This window comes from Panthera uncia, unplaced genomic scaffold (assembly GCF_023721935.1).
Source record: "Panthera uncia isolate 11264 unplaced genomic scaffold, Puncia_PCG_1.0 HiC_scaffold_544, whole genome shotgun sequence".
NCBI classification, from domain to species: Eukaryota; Metazoa; Chordata; class Mammalia; order Carnivora; family Felidae; genus Panthera; species Panthera uncia.
The window spans coordinates 30,222-39,570 of record NW_026059698.1 but is presented as its reverse complement, the minus strand read 5'-3'; the positions used below and the strand labels follow the sequence as shown (position 1 = coordinate 39,570).

The window sequence follows — 9,349 nt, the reverse complement described above, 5'->3', positions numbered from 1 at the left end:
AAAGAGAAAAGAAGTGGGGCACCTGGATGGCACAGTTAGGTTAAGCGCCCGACTTTGGCTCAGGTCACGATCTCGCGTGATCTCGCGTGATCTCGCGTGAGTTCGAGCCCCGCGTCGGGCTCTGGGCTGATGGCTCAGAGCCTGGAGCCTGTTTCCGATTCTGTGTCTCCCTCTCTCTCTCTGCCCCTCCCCCGTTCATGCTCTGTCTCTCTCTGTCCCAAAAATAAATAAAAAAACGTTGAAAAAAAAAAAATTAAAAAAAAAGACAGTTACACTAAGCAATGATTATAAATCTCTATTTATGTGCACATAATGTTGAACGATGAAATTCTCATGACAGTAACAGCACGAAGGAGCGGGGAGAGGATGGAGCCATGTGGGAGCAAAGTTTTGGCATAAGTTTTAAGCTAAGCTGGCATCAGTGCAAACTAGGTGGTGACACATTAAGATGTTAACTGTAATTGGGGCATCTAGCTGGCTCAGTCGGTTGAGCGTCCGACTTCGGCTCAGGTCATGATCTCACGGTCCGTGGGTTCGAGCCCCGCGTCGGGCTCTGGGCTGACAGGTCAGTGCCTGGAGCCTGCTTCACATTCTGGGTCTCCCACTCTCTCTCTGCCTCTTCCTGTCTCACACTCTATCTAACTCTCTCTCAAAAGTAAATAAACATTAAAAAAATTTAAAAAAAAGATGTTGACTGTAATATTCAGAGCAACCACTAAGAGAATAACTAAGAACGTACATAATACAGAATAAAAGAAACAAGAGGAGAATTAAAACGGTAGAGTGCTTGCTTCGGCAGCACATACACTAAAACTGGACGATACAGAGAAGACTAGCATGGCCCCTGAGCACGGATGACAGGCAAATTCGGAAACCGTTCCATACTTTTCTCATAAGAGCCATATAGGGAAAGCCCACAGTAACTATCATCCTCAATGGGGAAAAACCTGAGAGCTTTCCCCCTAGGGTCAGGAACAGAACAGGGATGTCCATTCTCACCGGTGTTGTTTAAGATGGTGTTGGAAGTTCTAGCATCAGCAATCACACAACAAAAGGAAATCAAAGGCATCAAAATTGGCCAAGAAAAAGTCAAACTTTCAGTTTTCACAGAGGACATGATACTCTATACGGAAAACTCAAAAGACTCCACCAAAAGACTGCTAGAACTGATCCATGAATTCAGCAAAGCCTCAGGGTACAAAATCAATGTACAGAAATTGGTTGCATTTCTCTATGCCAATAATGAAGCAACAGAAAGAGAAATCAAGAAACTGATCCCGTTTACAATTGCACCAAGAACCATCAAATACCTAGGAATAAACCTAACCAAAGTGGAAAAACCTGTATGCTGAAAACTTATGAAGGAGAAAGCTTTTGTTTTTGTGTTGTTTTTTTTTTAACGTTTGTTTATTTTTGAGACAGAGAGAGACAGAGCATGAACGGGGGAGGGTCACAGAGAGGGAGACACAGAATCTGAAGCAGGCTCCAGGCTCTGAGCTGTCAGCACAGAGCCCGACGCGGGGCTCGAACTCACAGACCGCGAGATCATGACCTGAGCCGAAGTCGGCCGCTTAACCGACTGAGCCACCCAGGCGCCCCTGAAGGAGAAAGCTTTTGAAGGAAATTGAAGAAGACACAAACAAATGGAAAAACATTCCATGCCATGGATTGGAAGAATAAATAATGTTAAAATGTCAATATAAATGTCAATATTACCCAAAGCAATCTACACATTCAGTGCAATCCCAATCAAAACTGCACTGGCATTCTTCTCAAAGCTAGAACAAGCAATCCTAAAATTTCTATGGCAACACAAAAGACCCCAAATAGCCAAAGTAATATTGAAGAAGAAAACCAAAACAGAGGCATCGCAACCCCAGACTTTAGCTTCTACTACAAAGCTGTAATCATCAACACAGTATGATATTGGCACAAAACAGACACTCAGATCAATGGAACAGAACAGAGAACCCAGAAATGGACCCACAAATGTATGGCCAGCTAATCTTTGACAAAGCAGGAAAGAATATCCAATGGAAAAAAGACAGTCTCTTTAACAAATGGTGCTGGGAGAACTGGACAGCAACATGCAGAAGAATGAAACTAGACCACTTTCCTACACCATACACAAAAATAAACTCAAAATTGATGAAAGACCTAAATGTGAGACAGGAAACTATTAAAATCCTCGAGGAGAAAACAGGCAAAAACCTCTTTGATCTTGGCCACAGCAACTTCTTACTCAACATGTCTCCGGAGGCAAGGGAAACGAAAGCAAAAAATGAACTACTGGGACCTCATCAAACTAAAGACTTTCTGCACAGCGAAGGGATCAGCAAAACTAAAAGACAACCGACAGAATGGAAGAAGATCTCTGCAAACGACATATCAGATAAAGGGTTAGTGTGTCCAAAATCTACAAAGAACTTATCAAAAAACTCAATCCCCAAAAAACAAATAATCCAGTGAAGAAATGGGCAGAAGACATGAATAGACACTTCTCCAAAGAAGACATCCAGATGGCCAACAGGCACATGAAAATATGCTCAATGTCACTCCTCATTAGGGAAATACAAATCAAAACCACACTGAGATACCACCTCATGCCAGTCAGAGTGGCTAAAATGAACAAATCAGGACACTATAGATGCTGGAGAAGATGTGGAGAAATGGGAACCCTCTTGTACTGTTGGTGGAAATGCAAACTGGTGCAGCCGCTCTGGAAAACAGTGTAGAGGTTCCTCAAAAAATTAAAAATAGATCTACCCTATGACCCAGCAATAGCACTGCTAGGAATTTACCCAAGGGATACAGGAGTACTGATGTATAGGGGCACTTGTACCCCAATGTTCATAGCAGCACTTTCAACAGCCAAATTATGGGAAGAGCCTAAATGTCCATCAACTGACGAATGGATAAACATGATGTGGTTTATATATACAATGGAATACCACTTAGCAATGAGAAAGAACGAAATCTGGCCATTTGTAACAACATGGATAGAACTGGAGGGTATTATGCTGAGTGAAATGAGTCAGAAAATGATGGATACCTTATGTTTTCACTCATACGTGGATCTTGAGAAACTTAACAGAAGAGCATGGGGGAAGAGAAAGGAAAAAAAATAGTTACAAACAGAGAGAGAAGGAGGCAAAGCATAAGAGACTTTTAAATACAGAGAACAAACTGAGGGTCGATGAGGGATGGGAAGGAGGGGAGGTGGGTGATGGGCACTGAGGAGGGCATTTGTTGGGATGAGCACTGGGTGTTGTATGTAAGCAATGGACCATAGGAATCTACCCCCAAAATCAACAGCACACTCTACACATTGTATATTAGTCATTTTGACAATAAATTATATTTTTAAAAAAATAGTACACTAGAAAGTATCTAGTTAATATGAAAGAAGGCAGTATAACTTCTCCATGAAGAAATAAAGGAACAAAATAAGACATACACAAAACAATATGCCATACAAAAATCCTGTTTTATCAGGAGTGGCATTTTATGTAAACGATTAAAACCCCCAATTAAAAGCTAAACCCTGCCAGAATGGATTTTAAAACAAGAAGACCATGCTCCAACTATAACGTGTCTACAAGACACAGTTTACGTCGAGAGAAGCACAAGATTTCAAGGAGGTTTGAAAAGATAGGCAAGGTGCACAGCAACCAAAAGAGCAGATTGGCTACATCACACAACAGAGATTCAAGACAAATGCCTGTAGCGGTTACAAAGCAAAGAAATCTAACAGAAGCATTTTATAAAGAGGTCATTCCGTATTCTAAAGATGCGACAATTATAAACACGTATGAACTCCACAACAGAGCCCCAATTACATAAAAGAGAAACTGATAAAACTGTTGGGAGAAATAGATCATTCAACGATAGCAGTTGGAGATTTGGATAGGACGCTTTTAATAAGGGGTAGAACTAGATTAAAAAGCAGCAAGGATAGAGGGAACTAGACTTAACACCGTGAACTACGTAACCACCACCAACCAGCTGGACTTAGTAGACATCTGCGGAACGTTCCCACCCCCCCCCCCCCCCCCCCCCCCCCGGCCGAAGAGAACACACCTTCTCCAGGGAAGACGGTATGCTAGGCCAAGGTGCCGTAAACTGACAAACGCTTGAAATCATACAAAATACTTCCCCAATCTACAGTGGGATGAAAACAGAAGCTGATAATAGAAAACCTACTGGGGAAATTGGTAAGAACACGTGGAAAGTACACAACGTGCCTGTATATTCAAAGGCCAAAGAGGAAATTATAAGGGAAACTGAGAGATCCTGTGGGGCGAATGAAAATGAAAACACGACACCCCCAAATCTTCGGGGAGCAAGCAGTGCTGGGAGGGAAGTGGATGGCCCCAAACGCCCGTATTACCAAACAATGGTCAGAGATGTAGAGCGTGTGGATAGGCTGAAGACGAGCAAGAGGCTGTGAGCCATGGAATGAGGCCGCCCGCATGTGGCTGGACAAGGCAAGGGAATCCCAAGCCTCCAGAAAGGAACGCATCTCTGTGGACACCAAGAGTTCAGCCCGTGAGACAGATACGGGATTTCTGACCTGCACAATGTCGCTGTTGTAAGACGTCTGTGTTGTCTTAACTGGTGACTCCGGCAATAGAAAAGTAACACAATAAGAAACGTTCTCGGCCACCTGTTTTTCCTTTTTTTCACTGGACTTCTATACAGTGAGTCTCAAGCAGACCAAACACCCAGCGTAAGAAAGAACAAAATTTTCTGAACATTTCGTTCACGAGGACCTTAACAACCGAAGGTCAAAAGGCAGCTACAGACAGTTGATGGCACTACGGGTGACGCTTTCCTGAGGCTGGCCACCAGCTGTTAAAGAACACCGTGGCCTTGGCCTTTCTTAGTGCTACATCACAATCGCAGACGCACAAACCTCATTAATCGCTGGGTTCTTCTTTCCCATGTCCCACTGACACGTGCCATGAACATCAATAATTTAAGTCCTTCTTGAATTTTAGGGGACAGACAACCACTGCGTTCTAGATGGATGTGTCTTTCTTATATTGCAGATGTGTAAACTTTGCTAAGAATTAGCTTCCGAAGGCCCCCGGCTTTATGGTTTAATGATGAATCCATATGTTTTTATGCCTTTTGAATAAATGAAAACCAGCAGATGTCCTCCACAAAATGCAAGGCTGAAAGACGTTCTTTCCCCGCTGAAAGAACAGCTTCCATTCTCTTCGGGATCTACCTTTCAGTGGCCTGCCCTGCCCCTCCTCGCCTTCTGTCCTTACCACTGGTATGAAGGAAGCCCCCGCAGAGGGCCTGGTGGGATACAACATAAGCATTAGTAGGGAGACGATGCCAGAAACAGTTTTAATTTAGGGTGAGGCAAAGCATCGGGACATCTAGGAATCACACTGCGGTGAACTCAGCACTGATCACTACAAAGTGCTCCTCCTTTAAAGACACAAAATGCATCACGTCCAGGCATATTCCTTTGGCTGTCAGGGCGTGGTTTTTGTTTAGGCAGTTTTGTGTGTGTGTGGGTGTGGGTGTGGGTGTGGGTGGGTGGGGGTGGGGGTGGGGGTGGAGGAATGTCACAAAACTCAACTGTGGAAAGAGGACCCAAGGAAGACTGGAGAAACTTCCGTGGTGTTCCCACTGGCACAGCCAGTACATCCCAGCTCTGTACATCCCAGAGCATTCCGTCCCCAGGGCAAAGACTGTCGAACCTTGGTGCAGACTGCTGGATCCCTTCAGGGTATCAAAAATTCTAAACTCCTGGGCGGGCTGGTCTTCCATACCAAAGGAACACAGACCGGGAGGCTTAACAGACCTTTCCCACTCCCAATACTGCAGGCTGTGAGCCTGAGATCCAGGCAGGGCCGAGGCTGGTTCCCCCTTGAGGCCTGTCTCCTTGGCGTGTAAACCGTCTTCTCCCCGCGTCCTCATGTGGCCATCCCTCTGTGTGTGCCCGTGTCCTAATTCCCCCTGGTTTTTTATTTATTATTAATTTTTGAGAAAGACAGCAAGCAGGGGAGTGACAGAGAGAGAGAGAGAGAGATTCTCCAGCAGGGTTCGTGCTATCAGCACAGAGCCAACGTGGGGCTTGAACTCACAAAATCGTGAGATTGTGACCTGAGCCAAATCAAGAGTCAGAGGCTTAACTGAGTGAGCCACGCAGGCACCCCGTAATCTCTTCTTCTTACAAGGACACCAGCCCTATGGGATCAGGGCCTGCCCTACTGACCTCATTTTACCTTAGTCACCACTTTAAAGACCCCACTTCTACACACAGCCGCATTCTGAGGGCCTGGGAGTGAAGGGTTTCAACTGGTGAATTTTGGGGAGTCCCAGTCCGGTCCATGGAGTTCTAATAAATCTTTATCTATTTGGTATTTCTTTCTGTCAAGGGCATACCCAACCAACCACTTAAGGTCTCCTTACACATCTTATTTTTCAAAATGGGGAGGGACTAGGAGAGTTATCAAATAATCAAGATCCTTTTTATTTTATTTTTTATTTTTATTTTAATTCCAGTGTAGTTTTTTTTTTTTAATTTTTTTTTAATGTTTATTTATTTCTGAGACAGAGAGAGACAGAGCATGAACGGGAGAGGGGCAGAGAGAGAGGGAGACACAGGACACAGAATCCGAAGCAGGCTCCGGGCTCTGAGCTGTCAGCACAAAGCCCGACACAGGGCTCAACCCACGAACTGTGAGATCATGACCTGAGGAGCCGAAGTCGGACGCTCAACCGACTGAGCCACCCAGGCACCCCCAATCAAGATCCTTTTATTTAAAAGAATATGCTCACATGACCTAAGTGGGTTTGCAAATCTCAGATTTTACTGAACTGTACTCAGGGTTTCTGCAAAGAACCACAAGCAGCAAGGTGTGGGTCCCTCCGTCCATGGAGAGTGTACCACCGATACTCAAAAGCAGTGATGGGGGAGCAGTCTTGATCAAAGGGTACGGGGTCGGTGTCCTGACTTCCAGCGGCAAAGGGGCAACTCATGACACCTCCTCTCTGTGAACACGTAGAGGGTCCATGGACACAGAGTTAAGGCCGGCCGCATGTTCATTTTCTGAGGCATGTCAGTCTATGGCCTTATAAGATGTTACTCTAAGTCAGACCCAGTACATGAAAGATATCGCCTTCAATCAGACGCCATTTTCATAGCCCTCCCTAGGACTTGCTTAAAGCTGGGACCTATAATCAGAATGGAGAATTCTTGTCGAGTTCAAAGAGTATCGGATTTAAGTGGCAAGACATTTACGTGTGCTAAAAAATGCAAAATTTAATCAGCTGGGTGGGAAAAGTATCTGGTAGAGGACGGATTTTCCCTAAGGGACAGGTAGCTCATTCGGTGCCCAAGATACTCAGTGATGTTTAAGGGAAGGAAGACCACCAAATAAACTCTTGTGTGCTATTTAATACTTTGTGACTTACAGTCTTTAATTGAATTTGGCCCATTGGGGCCACAGTGCCGTAAATAAACTTTTAAACGCGCACTGAAATTACTAATCTTCACTCACACGTTAAGATGATATTAACTGACTTCTCCTGGAACAGTGAAGTGAACTTCAGATTCATTGTTCTTAATCAACTTCATTTATTAGGGGAAAGTGATCGTTGGCTATTCAAAAAGGTTCCATTGGCTAAATCGGACAAGAGAAGTAGTGAACGAGGACATAAAACCTAGTGGCTTTATAAATATGGTTTAATGACCATAAAGGTGTTTAAGTTGATGACAGAAATTGTAAATAGAACCAGAGGCTGTTATGGCCTCTTAGCGGTGATGGTGTAAGCCTAATACGTTTGTACACAGAGTAGGCAGAAATTAAATGTTTTGAACTGCTAACATTAACAGTTGGTACATTTTTAAAACTGAGGTGTAGTCAAGTCTGAACACAGGAAGTGGACCAAAGACAGAGAGAGAGAGAGAGAGAATCAGAGACTAAGAAAGGGTTGGGGAGAAAGGGTTCTGCCCCAAGGCAGAAATCAGCTCCTGGCAATGTCAGCTGATCCCAGAATGGAGTTTCCCACATTCAGGAAAAGGTGAGCGGGGACATTTGGAACTAAGAAATACACAGGGGTGTATCAGGAGGGTTTCCTCAATATGAATGTGGATACCCACTTTCTACTGATAATCTTCCCACCCAGGGAAATATGTTCCCATTACCCAAGTACCACACACCCAGGCTATATTAGGCCCTGCGTTTACAGGCTAGTGTTGATGCAAACGAGGGGTGCCATGGACAGGATGCAGACAGCTGTCCGACCCAAGAGCGAGGCCCAAGGTGATTATTCTGTGAATAATCAATAATTCGTATCTTAGATTTTAAGTTCCCAGCACAAGCCGTCATGATCTCTTTTCTGTACCTGGCAAGTATGTATTAAATATAATTGCACTTAAATGCAGCTGGACTCTGAGCTCCCGCAGGTGAATGACACGGTGAGTGTGGTTCTTATGTGGGAAGACAGGACAGAGTCCTTGGCCTTCGGCGGTTGGCAGCCACTGCTTTGGACATAATTAGAGAAGGCGAGTATATAGCAGAGAGGTGCCAGGAGGTCATTAGTTACAGCCCAATGTTTCATTAACGACAGTTAACAACCCTGGAACATCTCGCGGCACACGCCCACGGATATCCCAGGTTCTGTTCCACTTTCTGTTCTCTTACTGGCTGCGCTGTATTGAGAATGCAGGCTGGAGAGAAGCGAGGGGTCCCCTCCCACCGATTCCTCCCGTCCACGCTCGTCCCCGCCACGCAGGTATACACGGCGGCTATCCACACCACCAGGTACGTACTGACTGGGGTTTCTCTGCCGACACACACACCGCGTCTGGGCACTGTTCTACGTGCTCAGACCCCAACAGTCCACGGAACTGACCTGGCTCCGAACCCCGGTGGACCACGTGGTCTAGGAGCCAGGGTTTTGCCCACGGCGCCCTCGGAGCACCATAAACAGGCCGCCTGCCCCCAAATACCCACGGGAAGGGACAGACTGGAAGCAAAACCCGCGAGCAAAGACCGCCTGTCGGCAAAGGGCTACTTCCTTACTCTCATCCGGGAGCAGCCTGTAATTGTCCTTCAGGGTAGATGCCCTTCCTTGTTCAAGGACTCAGACCCTTTCAAAGCGAATGACAAGCGAATGACAGCACTTGGCGTGCTCACACGTCCACACGGACAGGACCCAAAACGGCAGGCTTTGGCACAGGGCTCAGGAGGAATCAGAGGGCCGAAGGCCGAAGCCCGGAAATGATGAAGGATCCCCACCCGCTCCCCGTAGCAGGTAACACACTGTCCTCCTGGCCCCAAATGAATTTCTTTCTTTGCTATTTGCATGCAAAAGTAAACGA

The 9,349-nt window shown here is 45.5% G+C and overlaps 1 non-coding gene across 1 annotated transcript; it reads left to right on the top strand.

Annotated features, from left to right (window-relative positions):
* The first annotated feature begins 783 nt into the window (after nucleotides 1-783).
* On the top strand, nucleotides 784-889 carry LOC125918202 (U6 spliceosomal RNA). The gene has a single exon (XR_007456397.1). It is a non-coding gene; the product is annotated as a U6 spliceosomal RNA (small nuclear RNA).
* Nucleotides 890-9,349: the final 8,460 nt, after the last annotated feature.